Below are 19,757 nucleotides of genomic sequence, written 5' to 3'. Positions count from 1 at the left end.
GTAGAAGCATTCATATTCTCCTCCGTGTATTTGAATTAGTGTGGGTATTGCTATTTTGGAAAATGTGAAATACTTTTGTGTTATTTTAGTTAAGGTTGCATATATGTTACTCTAGAATTGAGCATAGAGCCAAAATCAAATGATTTGGTTGAGGTGTAGAGATGGATCATGGATTAAAGTCTCGGAAGGGGGTGAGCGCTAATCGAAACAATTAGAGCAAGGAGTCACATGGACAATCTACTGAGATGAACTCCTAAGGATTAATCATCAAATAGAGAGACCCTTAAAAGAGCTCAAGAGTATCTTTGTTATCATCCTATTGGTAATAGAGGAATGCGAATTTTTGTTGTGCGCATGGTTGCATTCAATTGAAATTGAATGACATAATTTAGAGTCGAATGGATTGTTCAAAAACTAGAGTTGGGAGCCACTTAGTCCTACGTTCAGGCCAAGAGTGAAAAGCCAAAAGAAGAATGGCAATAATGCACAAAAATAGGAGTCAAGAGTGGAATGGCATGGAGAAAAAATTTAAGACGAGATGAAGTTTGGCTAGGGAAAATGGAGTTGTAATGGGGAGCTGACCTGTGATGAACTTGACCACATGAGTTTTGGACAATTCCCAACCTCATTGTAAGTCCCAATTGCTGACCTAGGGCAAGCCCTAGTTAACCCAGTCAGGCCTTGAAGAACTTGAGCTAGTAGGGAGAAAATGTGGAGAAGAAAAATCCTGACCTCGGACCTCAATTAGGGCCTAGAGGAAGTGTGCATTGAATAAGGCCTCCACCAACATGAAGAATGAGGAAAATTTTGATTTAAATATATATTTAATAGAGATTTTGGTTCAAGAAAGTGATTGATTTTAGTTTGAGTTTAATCCCATTTTCCAATGGAAACAAGGAAAAGAATGAAGGGTTGGTTTTTCTACAAGAGAGATGAAGCCTGTAAGACATTTTTCTGCTGCATCAAAGTGGTATTAGAGTCATAAATATTTTTGAACATTGACATATGTAGTAAGATATCATCATATAACCAAGAATTATTGAAGATGAAAAAGACGGTAGGATTTGAAGCAAACACAAGGGACTAGAACACAAAGGTAGAGAATAATGCTGAAAGAGGAAAGAGTAGAACCAGGAGTAGGATATTTAGAACATAACAATGAAGGAGAATACGATCAAGAGGAAAAATTGGGATTATAACACCTCAAAGGTGAAGAGGCTTACAGATAATTAGTTTTATGTTTACTAAGAAATTTGTGATGTGTAAGTAGTTGTAGATATAGCAAGAGATGATGTGTAAGAGGAATATGGGAATGTGAAATTTTCCCACAATGAGAAGGTGATATAGATCAAGGAGAACATAGGTTTGGTATAGAACCTTGTAGTAGAGAGTCTACATTGAAATAATTCTAGCTAAGGTTAGAAAAGGGGATAGAGGTAGTCCTTAAAGAGAAGAGAATAAGAGAAGTTTTCAAGAGGTGAGAAAAAGGTGCAACAACTAGAGACAAGAGAAAAGAGTGCTCAAAAGGTTCCAAAGGATGGAACCAAGAGGGGCATGAATAGCTAGATGGAGGTGAGGTGTTTGAGTAACAAGTAAGGTGAGGCTTGTTATAGGACTAGGTTCTAGATGAAAATGAGAATGGAGAAACTCATGTGGAAGGGGATCAAGGAGATGATCACTGTTGGTCATGATGAAAGTTCGAGTAAAAGCCACAAAAGAGAGGATAAAGATACCAAAGAAAATAACATAAGGGGGACAATGATTCAATAAGAGTTTGATAAACAGATGGAAGAACTAAATAAAATGATTAGCGTACTGCTACAACTGCTATGAAAGAGGGAAGAATACTAGATGTGCAGTCTAAGGAAAAAGGTCAGAGTACCTATAAGATCAAAGAATTTTAGGAATAAATTCTCAAAATCCAGAGAGCTAGGGAAAAATAGAATGAAACCTTCAATAAAATCTTAGATGGATGATCTTAAAGCAATCAAGCCTAAAGAAGGAGCAGGAGGATCACTCCTTGAATATAAGGAGAAGAGACTAATTGAAGGTCTCGTGGACTATGGGAAAAATACAAACCAATAGGTGGTGTAAGGAGCATCAGTAGAGGCTCAAGAGCCTCACATTTTAAAACTAATCAATTTTATTCTTGTGAAGGTCATACACATGATAAATAAGGATAATCACCTAAAAATGTCATAAAAATGGAAAAAAATGGAGAAATATTTTTTCAAAACTCTAAAGGAGAGTGAACCAAGATTTTCTTAAAATGGAGGATGAGGCAATACTATCTCATAAAGATAAAATGGATGAGGCATGTATGAAAATGGAAGTATTACAAATGGAAACATATAAGGAGGCAGGAAATCCTCATGTTTTTTAAACTAACAACTCATGTGAAAATTTCATAGGTCAAGAGCATGACTGACGAGTCTCATCATTGAGTAATTATATGGGTCTTAAGTGGCCTTAATTCACCTCCTAGCTTCTTCAAACCAACTATTTTCACAACCTATTGCATACTTTTGATTATATTTTTCTTATGAGATGAGTTAGAGTTGGATATTTTTCTCTGTGGTCTAATGTGCATGTAATGCAGGAATAAAGGACAAAAGCAAGGGAAATGCAAGGATAAAAGGTAAAAGAAAGGAACTACGGTAAAAGACCTTGGTAAAAACTCAAATGGGACAAGAAAGAGGAATTACAAGAGGCAAATACTCCTCATTTACTGCCCATCCATTCGAATATCCCTCCATCAGCTGAAAGTACAAACAACCAAATCTGAAGTACTAAAAGACTGCCAAGCAAGTGGAAGTACAAGCAGCCACCCTACTAAAAGGTGGCCAAGCTAGTGAAAGTGAAAGGACAAGTTACCATTAAGTTGGAAGCTGTACCTCCCTAATTTTGAGGGAAGTCATTGAGACTACAGATTTTTAAATAGAGAGGGTTAGGACCGCAGTTTTTTTTAGGCAATTAACCAATAGTCAGTCAATCAGTTTGCAAGTATTCAGACCTTTTGACTTGTCACAGCTTGATGTAATACAGTGTTCTTTGATAATGAAGATGATTTTTTATTTGAGCCATCACTGATTTAACTCAGAGGGTTGAAGCTCTTGGGTGAGGGCCCAACCCTAGCAGCCAAAGCTCCTCTTTCTTGTATTGTATTCTAGCATGGCTTCCTGCTTTTTGTTCATTTTCTTAATCAAATGCATTTTCATTACAATAGTAGTATAGATCCATGCTTTCTGTTCATTAACTTAAGCAGTTCATTTCCATTACAGCAGTAGCATAGATGCATGGTTTGATTGTTCATTTGGTTAAAAATATGCATTGTCATTACAGTGGTTCAGTACAGATTTCTAGTTTCCTACTCGTTGACTTACGTAGTTTCCTGTTTCCTGTTCATTTGCTTGAATAGTGTAGTTTCATTACAGTAGTGCAGGGTAGATTGGTTGTGTTTCAGTTTGTTCCATTTATGCTTCCATTTACCCAGTAAGTTGACAAAGAAAAGATCCACAAGGTTGCTCACAGGTGTCTCGGCCTCACTCCTCCCTCTGGGACTATGGTGTGAGGAAGAAACCTTGCAGCAACCTCAAAAACACAGGGTTTTGATTTTCATGGAGTTTTTTCATTTAATACAGTCACCAAGGTCATTTCATAGTGCTCTACCCCTTTACTGGTCATTAGCTTGTTCGCTCTCCTTTTGTCTCAGGTCTCACTCATATTCCCATGTCTCTCTCTTTCACCTTGAAGTGCTTGCGCAGGAGTTGATAATTCATGTTTAAATGGTTTTTGACTGTCAAACACCTTCCACAAGCCAAATCGTCTAATCACCACTCAAATCCACTTTTCACGTTTGAATTTTTTCTTTTAAATCCCCACCGTCGATCTGCCTTGTCAGATCCAACAGTTATCGCGCACCCACTCACCAACCTGCTCGGTCACCTCTCCATCGTAGATTTTCCTTTCTAAATTCCACAGCCCTTGCACCATATCACGTGGATTTCCTTTCGACCATTATCGGGCTGAGAGTGTTCGATATGGGCGGTTTCCCCATGCTACGTGTCGGCTAGGGAGGCTAGTCACGTGAATTCTAAAAATACAACTTATGGTTTTGAGGGCGCGCAAGATATAGCTTACCGCCCTCCAAACCCACTCATCATTTCCGCACATTTCTTTTTGCGCTACAACCTCCACCATCGATCTGCCCTACCAGATCTGACAGTTGTCACATCACCTGATCGCTTTATCGCTTGGAGCTCTCCACCATCGATTTGTCCCTTGATCTGACACCTGTCGTTTCACCCAATTGCTAATTCTCTTGGCTGATCTCCACCATTCATCTGCTGCTCACCTCCGCAATATAGTCCCAGTCGTCCATCCTGGTAGTCCTCCATGTCCGCCCATTTGCCTACGTACCCTCCTACTGTTCGATCTCAACCGTTCATCTACCCTTCACCCGCCTGATACAATGGTCCACATGCGTTGTTTCTTCCCTACATCCTCTTTTCACCATTTTGATTTCCGACCCTTCTTTCGCTTAGACACAGACCTGGCCTAGTTCCCATTGTTTAACCCTTAGCCTAGTTTTAAGGCTTTTTGCTTTTGCAACTTAGATAGTAGCGATAGGTTAGTGTAAATTTTTTATTTTTCTTAGCATAGTTGTGTAATCTGTTAGCTAGGGTTTGGTGTGAGTTAGGCTTGCATGTTGTTTTCTCCATTTCTATAGTAGAATAGCTCTCCCCTAGACTAGGTTTGCTCCCCTTCCATCAAAATCAAGCTTCTTCTGACCCTATAGAAGTCTGGCTTGGAACCCCTTGGGTCTCAGGAAATCCTCATGTTTTTTAAACTAACAACTCATGTGAAAATTCCACAGGTCGAGAGCATGACCAATTTGTCAAAAAGGAGAACAAGAAAATGAAATTTCTCCAGGGAGTCCGAGAAGAAGAGTATTTAGAAAAAGGTGGAAAATCCTTTGAGACTATCCCAACAAAAGACAAAGGTGTGCGGACTACTTCACGAAAGCAAGGAGAAGTAAGACTATTTTCATAAGATAATCAATAATCATCCCCCAATCAGTTCACAAAAATTTGTAAAGTGCAATCATGGGTAGCTATTATAAAATATGTAGAAATGAGGAAGGGAACCAAGAAAGTGATGGAAAACAACAGTTACTAAGGACTATTACAAAAAGAAGAAAAGGTAAAAAGTTGGTTTGTGGAGACACCTACAATAAGGAAATGGGGCAGTGCTAAGGTATTTTACTGTCACAATATGAAGAGAATTTAATTTTCTTAGTGGATTCATTGAACAGTCCTAGGAATGAAGAGTACTACCTAAAAAATGCATCCAATGAATTGAAAGCAGTTGAGGTGCTTGAGGCATGAAAATCACATGATAATTTGTATGATGAACACACTCTCGAGAGAACAATTATAGAGGTCAAGAAAGGACAACATATGGTGTTAGAAGAATAAGGGGAAAATGGTTTGTGACCAGTTTGTCTAATGAAAAATTATTTCAAGTAAAGAGTGTTATAAATCTAACCCAAAAATATTATAGATCTGATATGAAAATATAAGATAATGCAAATAAACCTAGAAATAATATGAAATGATTCTTTATTGATCAAACCCTTCAGGTAGGGCAACAACATACATTCACTCCTTAAGGAAGGAGAACACTCCACAAGCCATATGCTTGTTCATACAATAATCCTTGACACAATTCCTTGACATCTCTCCATGTGGAATCTCTAGCCTCTATATAGGCCTCATACATACAATACCATGGGTCATTACCATGGTTCCCTCATACCATCAAACTAATACCATGGGCTCATTATATTATTATTAACTACTTGTGGTCCCTTACATGCTATGGGTTAACCACCTTATTTATTACTATGGCCCATCTCATTATTACATTATTACCTTGGGTACCTCCCTTTGTACCCCATATTATCCCCCCTAAGTATATAGCATTCCACCCCCCTTAGCATGTTTCATCCCCGAAGCATGGGAAGAACACAAATAATAAGATCTACTCAAAAGGGGGATAATATGGGGTACAAAGGGAGGTACCCAAGGTAATAATGTAATAATGGGATGGGCCATAGTAATAAATAAGGTAGTTAACCCATATCATGTAAGGGACCACAAGTAGTTAATAATAATATAATGGGCCCATGGTATTAGTTTGATGGTATGAGGAAACCATGGTAATGACCCATGGTATTGTATGTATGAGGCCTATATAGAGGCTAGAGACTCCACATGGAGAGATGTCAAGGAATTGTGTCAAGGATTATTGTATGAATAGGCATATGGCTTGTGGAGTGTTCTCCTTCCTTAAGGAGTGAATGTATGGTGTTGCCCTACCTTAAGGGTTTGATCAATAAAGAATCATTTCATATTATTTCTAGGTTTATTTGCATTATCTTATATTTTCATATCAGATCTATAATATTTCTGGGTTAGATCTATAACAAGTGGTATCAGAGCACTTTCTTGGGCAAACCGTGGAGATTTTTTTTTTTATTATTTTTGGCAAGATTTCGGGGGCAGTGAGTTTCTAGATTAGATATGTAAGTTTTGGTCCAAGATCTATAAAATCTAATTGCAAATCTGGATTCTATGTGAAAAAATACCCGATTTCAAAAAAAAATCAGTCAAATCGAAGTCCAGATGAAGGAGATATCGCTGATTTAAAAATCAGTGGGGTTGTAGACAATTTTTCAGGGCAGCGAGTTTGCGACGCAAATATGGATGTCCTTGTGAACGATTTGCAAAGTATAATTGTAGATATATATTCTATGTAAAAATATACCTGATTTCAAAAAAAAAATTGGTCGAATCGGAGTCCGGATGAAGGAGATATCGCTGATCTAAAAATCAGTGATGTTGCAGACCATTTTTTGGGGCTGCGGGTTTGCGGCGCAGATCTAGACATCTTGGTACAATATATATAGAACTTAATTGCAGATTTGGATTCTTTTTTAAAAAACACTCAATTTCAAAAAAAAAATTAGTTGAATCAGAATCTGGAAGAAGGAGATATCACTGATCTAAAAATTAGTGGGGTTGCAGACAATTTTTCAGGACAGCGAGTTTGCGGCATAGATCTGGACGTCCTAGTGCAATATCTGCAAAATCTAATTTTATATCTGGAATCGTTGTGAAAAAATACCTAATTTAAAAAAAAAAAACAGTCAAATCGGAGTCCGGATGAGGGAGATATCGCTGATTTAAAATCAGCTCTTTTTGCAGAAATTTTGGTGACGGCGGGAGAGTTGTAGCGCAGATCTGAAATTCTAGTGCCTGTATCAAGATTTATATCACATGGGCAGATGAAAAATGATTGTTCCATTTTCGAAAATAGGTCATAATATGAATTCTGAGCAATATTGAGTAAACTGTGACAATTTCAAATTTTCGCCAAGTGAAATTTTTCCAAACCTTCATGGCTCCTAGCAAGGAATTTTTTACAGGGAAAGATAATGGTCCTACTATTGAAGAATACATAAAAGAATAGAAATCATTATGGAAAAACAATTGGAAATGGTTTGTAGTACAATTCTTTAGAGATGATGCAACCACATGGTGGGGATTACTTAACCAAAAGAAGTGTTACAACTTGCCTGATGAAGAATTTGAAAAATTCCTTTTAGACCGATGCTCTCATACTAGAAAACAAGATAAGGATGTGGGGTTATTTCCTACTGGTATATCTTTATTGCAGGTTCATGGATTGATTCAGAAGGAGAAGATCATTGTTTCTATAAATCCTAGTTTTAAGCATAATTTCATCAATGTTAATTTGGCAAAAAAATTGCAAATGCCAGCAAAACACATTGAAACTACACAGATTGATAATGAGGATGTTCAATTATATCTTATTATTTGTGTTCTTCCCATGTTTCAGGGACGAAACATGCTAAGGGGGGTGGAATGTTATATACCTAGAGGGGATAATATGGGGTACAAAGGGAGGTACCCAAGGTAATAATGTAATAATAGGATGGGCCATAGTAATAAATAAGGTGGTTAACCCATATCATGTAAGGGACCACAAGACCACTTGTTATAGATCTGATCAAAAATATAAGATAATGGAAATATACCCATAAACAATAAGATATAAATAGATAGAAATGACTCTCTTTATTGATCAAACCCTTAAGGTAGGGCAACACCATACATTCACTCCTTAAGGAAGGAGAACAGTCCACAAGCCATATGCCTGTTCATACAATAATCCTTGACACAATTCTTTGACATCTCTCCATGTGGAGTCTCTAGCCTCTATATAGGCCTCATACATACAATACCATGGGTCATTACCATGGTTCCCTCATACCATCAAACTAATACCATGGGCCCATTATATTATTATTAACTACTTGTGGTCCCTTACATGATATGGGTTAACCACCTTATTTAATACTATGGCCCATCCCATTATTACATTATTACCTTGGGTACCTCCCTTGGTACCCCATATTATCCCCCCTAGGTATATAACAGAGAGTATGGGGCTGGAAACTATTTTGGGAAATGACCAATAGGTTGTAACGGTATTTTTTTAAGGCAACAATGGGAAGGAAATTTTCTGTTACAAACCCCTTAAGTGTGAAATAGGGAATCCATGTGGAAGATTATCAAGTTTCTACCATGGAAAATGGGACCCATGGGGTGAAGTGAAGATTAAATCCCTGACAATATTGGAGAGGTTGATTGGCACCAACATTCAAAACCAACAAAGAAGAAATAGTATTTACCAGCAAGAAGGTAGACTGGACATGGAGGTTGAAGAGATAGTTATGTTAATGAAGGAAGTAATTGGGAAATAGTACAATGATGTGAAAAGAAAAAATAGTTTTAGCACTTGGTTGAAAATAGAAAACCGCATTAGCATAGAAAGGGTGAGACAACTACAAAAAAAAAACCTAAGATTGTGTAAGGAGAAGGAAAGCTAGTAGCAAGCTGATTGTAAAGGGTTTCCTCAACAAGGCAAGTGGACTACAACATAATCAAACATGGGATCTTAGCAGACTAAATTAAGAACTAGAGCAACAACATAATCAAGCATATAGACAACAATAAAATTTTGTATGGGATCCTAAAGGGTCAGCAGAATAAGGGCATTTGACTAGGAGGTCAACCCTTTTTTGACACCTACAGAGTTTGATGTAGGAGCATCAACTCGCATATAGTATATTTATGTCCAGACCCGAGAGGGTTCATGAAATATTCAAAAGGGGAAGGGGTTTCCCTCATAAACAAATTGTACAAAACTAGAAATTGTAGTTGGAATATAATTTGTTAGTTTAAGTCATGTCGCTCTTTGTACTAATGCCAATTAGTAAGCTTAGGTGTTAGTTTGCTTTAGTGATTGGCCAAATGAGCCTTTGTCAATGTAACAAGTGTAGGGTACTATTGTCGTTGGGACAAACAACCTCCAAAATTTTACTTACACTTGAATTTTAAAGCCTACATATGACTTTATGATCTGTCATTTCAAGTTTCCCGAATGTTGCTTCATGATTTGTTGATGTTGTTCTAAGTGTTTAAGAATTCTGTTGAGATTTTAACTATCAAAACCACTTGCTTACACATGCTTATTCCTTGATGTATCCATAAGTGCACCCCCTTCTAGCAAGATTAGTAACCAATTTCTATCCTTGACAATAGTCATGCAGTTCTTGAAAGTAAAGCTTGCACATTCTCTAGGAATAGTGCATGCACAATGTTTAGGTATAGTGTTTGCGCAGTCCCTGTGGAAAGTGACTACGTAATCCATAGAGATAGTATATTGCGCAATCTATTCCAACAGTCAGTGTGCAATATCACTTGAAAGTATTTATCTCACTCTTGGTTGCATTGTATCTTTATTCTAGTGAGTTTCCTCAATGTAACATCCCCGGTGAAAATTCCATGTAATAAAATTTAATAAAGGCAAAATAATAACAATTGTTGATGGGACATGTATTCCAAGTTGAATGGTGAGAAAAAACATCCTAGTGGGTGTTCATTCGATTTATTATGGCTAAGGAAATTTGCAAAGGCAATGGAAAAGGCTTTGGAAAGGCATGAGGCATTTATTGGCATTTTATTTATGAAAATAATAAAAATTAGGAGAAAGCAAAGGTGAAATGTCATAGGTTGCATGTGAGGAGGAAAATGAAGGAAAATAATAAAAATTGAAGAAAATAGAGGCCTCATTAATAAAAAGGCTTACGAGGATCAGTGGGTAAGCTTGGTTAGTTCAGTTTTGGGGCTCTCTCATTATTCTCTCTCACTCTCACTCTTAGATGCTTAGAGTTTTCTTGTAGCATTCTTGGAGGGTGTGGCATACTTGGAGTTTTGGAGCAAGAAGGCAAAGGAAGAGCAAGAAATCACAAGAGGACATCAGGATCAGTAGTTACAACAGATTTTGCTTTCAGGTATTGAGTTGCATGTATGTTTTCCTCACTAGTTTTGGAATGCCTCGAATATGCATGTGTTTTATTGGTCATGATATGTCATTGGTATGGAGGATTGCTTAGATTGACAGTGGATTTTCCTAGCCTTTCCATTTCCTAGATAGTCATGGTGTTGTGTGTTTATTTCCTTATTTTTCTAGTTGGTTCTCATGTTTCCTTAGCTTGGGTTGAGTTACTAATTATTGTTAGCCCTGGTTGAAAAAATGCTCTGGAAGCCCTATAACATCTTGGGTTGAGTTACTAGTCCTGGAAAATTAGGTTTGAACAAACTCTCTAGAAGCCTTAGGTGGGTTGAGTTACTAGTCTTGGAAGCAATGGTTGGAAAAACGCTTTGGAAGCCCGAAATAAGTTGTGGTTTGAGTTAGTAGTCCTAGAAGGCTTGTTTGGAACAAATGCTCTGGATCCCTGGAAGGCTTGGGTAGAGACCAATCTTATGATGGTTTTGGTGATGTCCAACTGTGAGGTGGAATCATTGTTTGATGGGTTAAGGTGGTTAGCCTCTAGAAGCCCTGGATGGTTTTGGATTGATGTGTTATAAGAGATCCCACATTCATGCTTGGAATATGGCACGAGGGTGAATGGATGAAGAGAAATTTTGCTCAACCATTCTATAGTCAGGTGGAGCGTGGTAGTCTCATCCTGGGTTTGGATTTTGCATCATCAATATGAGGTTATTTCTCCTTGTATTTCTATGAGAATTATATGAGCTTATATGTGGATTAGATGGTTGTTGTTTCCTTGGTATTTTTTCCCTATTATGTTGGTTATGAATATGTATTATGACAGTGGCTATGTATGGGTCTCATCATGTTTTCACTTGTAAATGAATGAACAATGTATCTATGACCTAATGGATGAAATGGTACCTAATGTCTTGAGGCATCAATGCTTCTTAGCGACTCTCAGATGAGTATGAGGCCCCTATGCTTAGATTTTTTATTACACACATAGATTATACATTTGTGATATGTTTGACAAAATTCTGGTCATGGCTAGTAGGGGTCCACTCAAGGGCTTGTTCAAGTATTTGCATTTCCCTAATTGTTTCAATGTTATCATTTTGTTCTGAAGGTGCCATTCAATTATTAGCAGTGACCTATGCTATGGGCCTGAAAAAGTAGCTCAAATCCCAGGTATGTTGGCACATCATGGAGAAAATAGTCCCTGGACACTAGCATGGTTTTTCATGAGAGCATCCAGAGCCTCCTAGACATAGTTAGACCCATAGCATGGGAGTGTCCACAGGTCAAGAGGCCTAAAACCTCAGTGGGACCTAGGTGTTGGTTACCATAAGTGTTAGGATGGTTCTCAGGAGTCTTGTAGCTAATATGGAAGGCATATATGATGTGTTTCCATCGATTCCATTTCTTTAAGGTCACCTAGGAAGTTGAATCCAATCATATTAGCCTCTCATCACATGTTTACCTTAGTTGGTCGGTTACTTTGGTAGATGTGAGACGAGGGTATTACAGAGTGGTATCAGAGCATGCTTCATCCCTCAGACTAGATGGGACAATGTGTTGGTTATGCATTCATGTCAGTTGCATATGTGTTTCTTACTCTTGTACGCCATGTGTGCATTGCATTTACATGGTGTTGATCATGTTTGTAGTGATGTCGCCATGTGAAGGTGTTGGGGAAAAAGACCCCCCCCCCTCCCCCAATTATTTTATTTTTTCAAATATTAAGCTTTAATAACCTTTATAGGGTAATGTAGCGATCCCTCTAACGGTAGAGCATGATTGAAGGGTGGATCTAATGTTAATATCATATCAACGGTTAACCATAGCACTCACACTTTTAAATCACACACTGGATAGTTTCTATTAAACTCTTAATGCATTTAAAACTCTCACAGGTTACTAGATTGATCATCCTCAAAGCTAATCTAATTATCTCTAAAGGTACTATTACACTCAAAGGTGTACACGCAATAAGCACTTCACTATTTCCTGACGTATGTAGACTGTTGATTAACCTCGCATCTAACATCAATCGTGCCCTATCACAAATAATGTTGCTTACTCGTTAGCACATCCCTCCAGACCTGATAACATGATCACCATTAACCGTTATCAGATCAATGGTCATCGCATATGAACTTGCACGTTATTTAACTCGTTTCCTTCGTGGAATGGGTGGGTCCCGCCCGCCATGGTTGGTGACCCAGCCTATGGTGATTCTGCATATGTCTGCTTCATTAGTGAGCATCCTAAAATGCCATTAATCCTAAGCGTTGCCATCTTTTCCCTGCTCTGATCATTATTTTCACTCTCTATGTGATATTTACTCAAGCTCAGCCATGATTCCATCGAGACCACAGGGCCTCCATGCTCATCCCGAATTTGAATTCATTTGCTTGTAAGTTATTATTTCTCTCCACCTTTTAATTATAGTTGTAATCTTTCCCTTTGAGTCATTATGGCGGAGCTAGTTGGAAAAGAACCCCTCGTGAATGAATCAGTGGGAGTGCAGGACACCAAGGTGTGCCTCACTAATATTCTTGCCCTAAAGAGGACTCTTTCCTTATTAACAGCTACATCAGTTGATCACCATTGCTTTCTTAGGACTGGAATCTTACATGCAGTTCTTCCACTGGTTCATTTTGACCCTGATTCCATATCATTACTAGCCGAAATTTGTGAACTAGAGCAGAAAACCATACATTTTAGGAATAGCCGCGCTTTATTTTTAAATATTAATGGGGGAATTATTGCAAAATTTTTGGGCATTCCATCCCAGGGAATAGACATATTAGATGAAAGGTTAGAAAACCAATTTATTACATGGGTCGAGGAAGATAAGCTTGAATTACTTCATGGTCTTTTTGAAAATCCCAACCCTGAGTTAAATCTAGTTTTTCCCATCCATACTACTTTGGTAAAACCATTCTACTAGACCTTAACTTCTCCCTTGTCATCCCTTTTCGGCCTCATGGATTACTCTAATGTAGATGAATCATTGTTTTTAACAATTCGTCTCATTACTCTGAAGCCAGACTAGCAAAGCATCAACTTTCCTAAATACTTAGCTTTGGCCCTCACTATGGATTTATCTACAACCCTTCCTTTCTGCTCATGCCGACATCACTCCTACCTTGTTCACTTGATTTTGTATAATTATCCTTCCTACATCCTCGCCTTTGGACTCCTATTGGATACTACAGACGTTGAAGGCAGAGTAAAAGAAGTATTATGTTGGACTGATGTCTTTTATCCTCAGTGCATTCCTTTTTCTTATTCTCAATATATCGACTGCTTTTCTTATGCTTTAAAAGCTAAGATAATTGAAGCCAGAGTGAATCAAATCTCAGAAGACCAAGTCAAGATACTAAGGCCGACCGAGCAAGAGGGTATTGGTAGTTGGTTTCTACTTCTGGACTATATTGTAATACGATTGTATGCATTTGATAATCAACCAACTCAGCTTCTTAAGTATGTAACACCTTTACTATTTGCTTACGAAGTATTAAGGCAAGAAATTGTGCTGAATCAATTTCATTTCATGTCTAAAAGTAAAGTGACATTGTTCATCTATCCTTATGTTATATCTCCTCTAATTGTTAAAAATAATAATGCCATTGATGACCTAGAAAAAGAAATGTCTTCTTTTGGTTTCACCCAGGATGACTGTTGGCATTATGATCCTCTTTGTATTATTTCTTGACTTAAAAAGAAAGTCGGATTATCAGTTTAAGTTCATGAAAGCATACCAGAATTGGAAAAAATTATGAATTTGCCAGTACTGTGAGAAGAAGACTCACAACTAGTACCATCTACTTGGATGACTCACACATTCATACAAGTTTCTTCCGCCCATTCACTGGTTTAGGAACACACAACATAAGCGGAAACTTCAGTTTAAGGTTCCACTGCCCCCTTGAGCAAGTGAAAATCCGATGAGTTAACTCAATTTAAGCTAGTTTGGCATGTTATACCAAAAGAAGTCGATGTGGAAACAGATGATTTTGATCAGCAGATCGAATAATTGGACAGAGAGATCAGACACAATTTTAAGGAGATAGAACCTAAAGATTATGGGACTCAAACCCTTGATATCGAACACGTGTTTAGTAAGAAGAAGAAATAAATAACATCTGGCAATGAACTGATTACAATACCCGAACAGCCCCCATCAGCGGACACCTCAGTGCTCCAGGATATGTCACCTGTGAGTGGCCCCATTTTATATAAATGGTTTATTTCGAGAAGAACACCTTGAACCTCACACTGTTGTAACCTAAGACAAGATAACTACAACAAGTGGTTGGATCCAAAACATCTTCTCTGGCCATAAATCTGGAAAAATCAGGAATGGATTTGATTAACTTACACCGAAAACCAGGTGAGATAGTGGCTCGCAGACTCCTCAACTCCACAAAAGGGAATATGAAGATGCAAGAAACATTGGAAAAGGTTTCTGAACCACTGAATATAACATGTATGGTCATGTATACTAAAACCAACATAATCAAGGAACTCGAAAAGATTGTCATTCGAAAATCTGAGAAACCTAAAGATACTACCCCCTTAAAGAAGTTACTCGAAGAAAAGGGTAAACATATAAAATCTCCGGCAAAATCACATAAATCATCCAACGGACCATTAATTAATTATTATTAAATGAACACTCAATTACCTAATGTAACTAAATTCTAAGAGTAAGAGTATTTTAATACCATTTATTTGTATTTAAATAATATTAGAATAACAATAATTATAGATTAATTAATAAATTTGGACTATTATACGAGATATAATGACCATTATATTTAATAAATATGGATATTATATTATTTAATATACTCAAATTAACCAATGAATTATCTTAATACTGAATTATATTTAATTTTAGATATACATATACATTTATTTAAATTAACAATTGAATTCTTTTATTTACCGGGTTTAGCTATTTATAGGAATATTAATAATTAAATTAAGGGTTTGACTAGGATCATTAGGTCAAAATTAGCCATTGGCAATATAGCCGTTGGAGTCTCTGCACACCCTATTTAATCAGCTAAGCCGGATTGGTTCTTCAACTTGTCCTGACGATGAACCACACTGGTTGGTTCGAAACGCGTCGACAAAAGATGGTTTATGTGATTTTGTCGAAGATTTTCTAAACATTGTTATGGATCACAGAAGTCTAAATTCCTTAATATAAAATCTCTTCAGAACATATTGAAGACCCAAAACCACAATCCCCATGTTCTTATACAAGCATTTGAAAAGAGAGAAGAAGCTGAGTGTTGTCTTCGGGAAATGGAAACTGTTATGTGGCTTAAAGAAGAAGAACGTAAAAAAGCCTTCAAGCATCTACAGGCGGTTAGAACATAATTATAGGATAAGGAAGAAAGACACTTGAAAATTCTTGAGGAATATAAGGCCTTGATCAATAAATCTCTTAACTCAATCCAGATGGCTGAATCAGAAGATCCTAATTTATTACATATCAAAATTACTCAGCCAGACCAAGAATTGAAAGCAGCTAAAGAAGCAATCACAAGAGATGAGAACTGGAAAAATGTGGTCATAGGGAGGAAGAACTAAGAGATTAAGTAGATCTAAGCTACACTCAGAGATAGAAATAATCAAATAAAAAGTCTTGAGGAAGTCGCTCATGTCATAGTCACGAGGAAGAAAGTACTGATGTAAGCCAAGAAAGAAATCTGGATGCAAGTATGGCAAGAGATCACTGCAGCTGAAGCATACGTGAAAACTATTTTACAATGTGAAAAGGGACTAAAACAAAATGCCAACTTAGAAGAAAAGTCTACATCGGAAGACTTAGAGAAAGGGATGGAAGATCTTTATGCTATCATTGATCTAGTTAACACTTTATAAGATGAATCTTTTACAGAGCTTAAACTGCCAGTCAGGTATGAATGTATTTTCTCATTATACATGTTGAAAGAGAAGCAAGTCTCCATCCAGGCCATGCAAGAAAAATTCGATAGAGTAATCAAGGAAATAAATAATTTCAAAAAAGAGTGGAATTATTTAGGAAGATTTGGTGTTCCTTCATTTTGGAATGAAGAAGGTTAGGTAATCTTTTGGAAAAGATTCTCTAATAAATTGAAGGCAACATAATATGATCTAGGTTGTTTGGCCATGTTAGGAGAGGAATCAGTTTCCTCTACTACGGTTGTTAATTCCCTCTGTACGGATTTTACTATCTTGGTCGAGGTAAACAAGATTAAACAAAATCTTCCTACCATTAAATATCAAATCATATCTCAGCTCGTGGTGGAAATTAACAAGTACAAGAATGTTCCCTACATGTATTCTGCTAATTGGGACAAACTAATTAAAATGAACAGTCGTTTGAAGTGCAATGTGACAGTTCAACAGCTTTCTTCTTCATCTCAAGTAGCCGAATCAGGACAACCAATGCAATCAATCATAGATCAACCAGAGGATTGGAATGAGAATCCCCTCATTACAACTCAAGGGCAAGCTGGTAAGATGCTTGAAGCGCATGCGCTATCTTCCTTAGGGCCGACAAAAAATTCCAAGTCATCAATAGTTGGAAAGGTAGCACCACATTTAGATCATTTTGTTATCATGTTTTATTTTACTTTACAGAATTTATCAAAAATTTATCTAAAAAACCACTATCTAAAAACCTTGTTTCTCGTTATGGAGGGGTTGTTGACAATGTGGAAGAAACTTTTGCAAATACTGAAAACTGCCTGTACATGATGCACATCTTTCATTATTAATTTTGAAGACTATTCCTGGTGATTCTTATTTGAATGTTTTTTTTTCATATGTTATTATGAATTGTTATTATAGTCATTTAAATATTAGGCTTGATCTCATTTATACTTTAATCTTTTAGTGTTGTGCTCCGATATCGATATTATCAGCACAATTACTAAGTGAGTTATCCTGGGTTATTTGCGATCAAACATTTATCTTTCGTTGATATAATTCATTAGTTACAATAATTTCAACTTTTAATGTTTTGTTATTATGTTAATACATTCTTACCTTTCTTATAATGTACGTTTTTCTCTATAAGTTTCATGTCTTACTCTTGCATGAATTTCAGTCCTAATATATAATATTAATGGTTATTCAACATAGAGTGGAATGGACATGCATGTACTTGTTGTACATGTTTTCATTTAACCAGAGTGCATTTTTGTTTTTAAAGTCGATGTTTTCATTTTTATTTTTCTTAATGCTTCCATCTCCCTAATTCTCGCTTTTTATCATCGTCGTTTTTTGTTATTGTTATCTTCCTCATTGGTAATTGGACTTTTGAATTGTATATCGTTAATGTTTTCCTTCCTCCTATGAATTCCACTATTATCTACTACAACTAAAACACACATACTTAGTATTATACTATTTGCATATTGAAAATATGACAATTATATTGCAGGGTTACCCCCTATGGTGTGCTGAGGACCAACAGTTACACCTAGAGTAGGAGGACTACATAGTCCTCAGTGAACATGTGCTCCATTTTTTATATGTCAGAACAATCTGTGCACCAACATTCTTTTGGTGTCGTTGCTGGGGATTTATTAGTTTAATCTATGGATGGCTAATTCTAACCCCATTCAACCACATATTTTATTTGGTTTGGTCGATCAACACAGTGTACTTAATGGCTTATATGAACTGTTGCTACAGGTTTCTTGAACACATCAGGAATTACGCCAGAATTGGGAAGTTTTAGCATAGGAAGAAGAAAGTGCTCAACTAAACCCTAATTCTCCTAGATGATGACATCCTCTCAGAGCCTGAAGTCTGCTACGGAAGTGCATGTCTGTTGATGCTCAGGTATTGTGTAAGTTCATATTGTACTATTTTCTTTATATTGATTTAATCATGTTTTACTTTTAATAGTTTTGTATTTATAGAAGTTCTTTCTTTTATCATCTTATGTAGTTACCCCTTTAAAACCTAGACACCCCTCGAATGCTAACAAATCTACCTCAAAGATTACTTCTTCTCCTTTAGAAGACCTGTAAGTACGTGTGACTATAGAAAATAGGACAAGATGACTTGATAACTTTAGACAAAACCACTCTTTATCACCTACCCCTTGGGTATTTTCATCCTCTAGCCCACTTGGTTTTAACTCTCAAGCCTAGTTATCCTCACCTTTTTTTCTCCCTGAGGCCACAACCTTCCTTCATTCTTCTACTCCTCCTTCTCCCTGTCAATCCTCCTCTTTGTCACCCTTTTCTCCTCATTCACCACCTTTGCCTCTGACCTCTCCACCCGTGAATGTGTGGGTGAATGCTCGATACCACCCCCTCGATATATAGGGGCCTTTACATAATTTTCCTCCTAAATACGAGAAAAATCTTCCTCTATTCGATAAGAAGGAGATCAGATTGTCGAGGAGCACATAATTAAGTTCCAAGATTACTATGAAAATATAGGATCCAAATACGATGATATATGTATGAGATTATTTGTACAAATCCTCGAAGCAGAACCTCGTAAGTGGTTCAGGTCATTGGATCACAATACCATCAATACTATGGATATAATTCTCGAGCTATTCACTCAACAATACGGTGTGAAGAAAACCAATCATCTTTGGCTCACCGAATTCTCCGCTCTTAAGTTAAAGCCTGACGAATATGTTAGTGACTTTAATAAAAGGTTTACCAAGTGCTATAATAATTTCCCCCCCACAGTTAGGCCTTCTCACACATAAGCTATCATCGCCTATACTTCCTACCTTGAGGGTGATCTTTCCTATGCTCTATGAGAAAGGGAACCTGCGATGTTGGCTAATGCACAAGCCAAGGCTTGTTCTTGCGAGGGGATCCTCATTGCTACGAGAAAGAAGGTTTCTCGAGATGTTAAGTCTGATGGCAAGAAAAAAATTGTTGATATTTCTCATCATCTTCCTACTTTCTCTTCTTCACATGAGTAGAAGATTGAGGATATGTCTAAACTCATCAAGTCCTTAATGAATAAGATACAGTGTTTAGAACTGGGAAATAGACCATCTCTTCCTCATCCTCCTAACCCTCAAAATCGTAATTTGAATTTTCCTCCTAAGAATCCTCCCCATTTTAATTGTCCTCAACCACATCAGTTGTTACAACGAGGGAAAAGAGTCGATAAACCACCTCTTCATCCTCCTTTGAGGAATAATGCTAACCTAGTAGATGAATACGATGATGAAACTACTAGTTAGCTCAGAAATCCTGATGAAGGAAATTATCCAAATGTTGACTCTATAAATTCTTTTGATATACCTTCTCTAGTTTCCCATGAATATTTTTTGTAGGATT

This window comes from Pinus tabuliformis, chromosome 8 (genome assembly GCF_031772625.1).
Source record: "Pinus tabuliformis cultivar Carrire ecotype Pingquan chromosome 8, CPIR1, whole genome shotgun sequence".
NCBI lineage: Eukaryota > Viridiplantae > Streptophyta > Pinopsida > Pinales > Pinaceae > Pinus > Pinus tabuliformis.
This window is presented reverse-complemented; position numbering follows the sequence as displayed.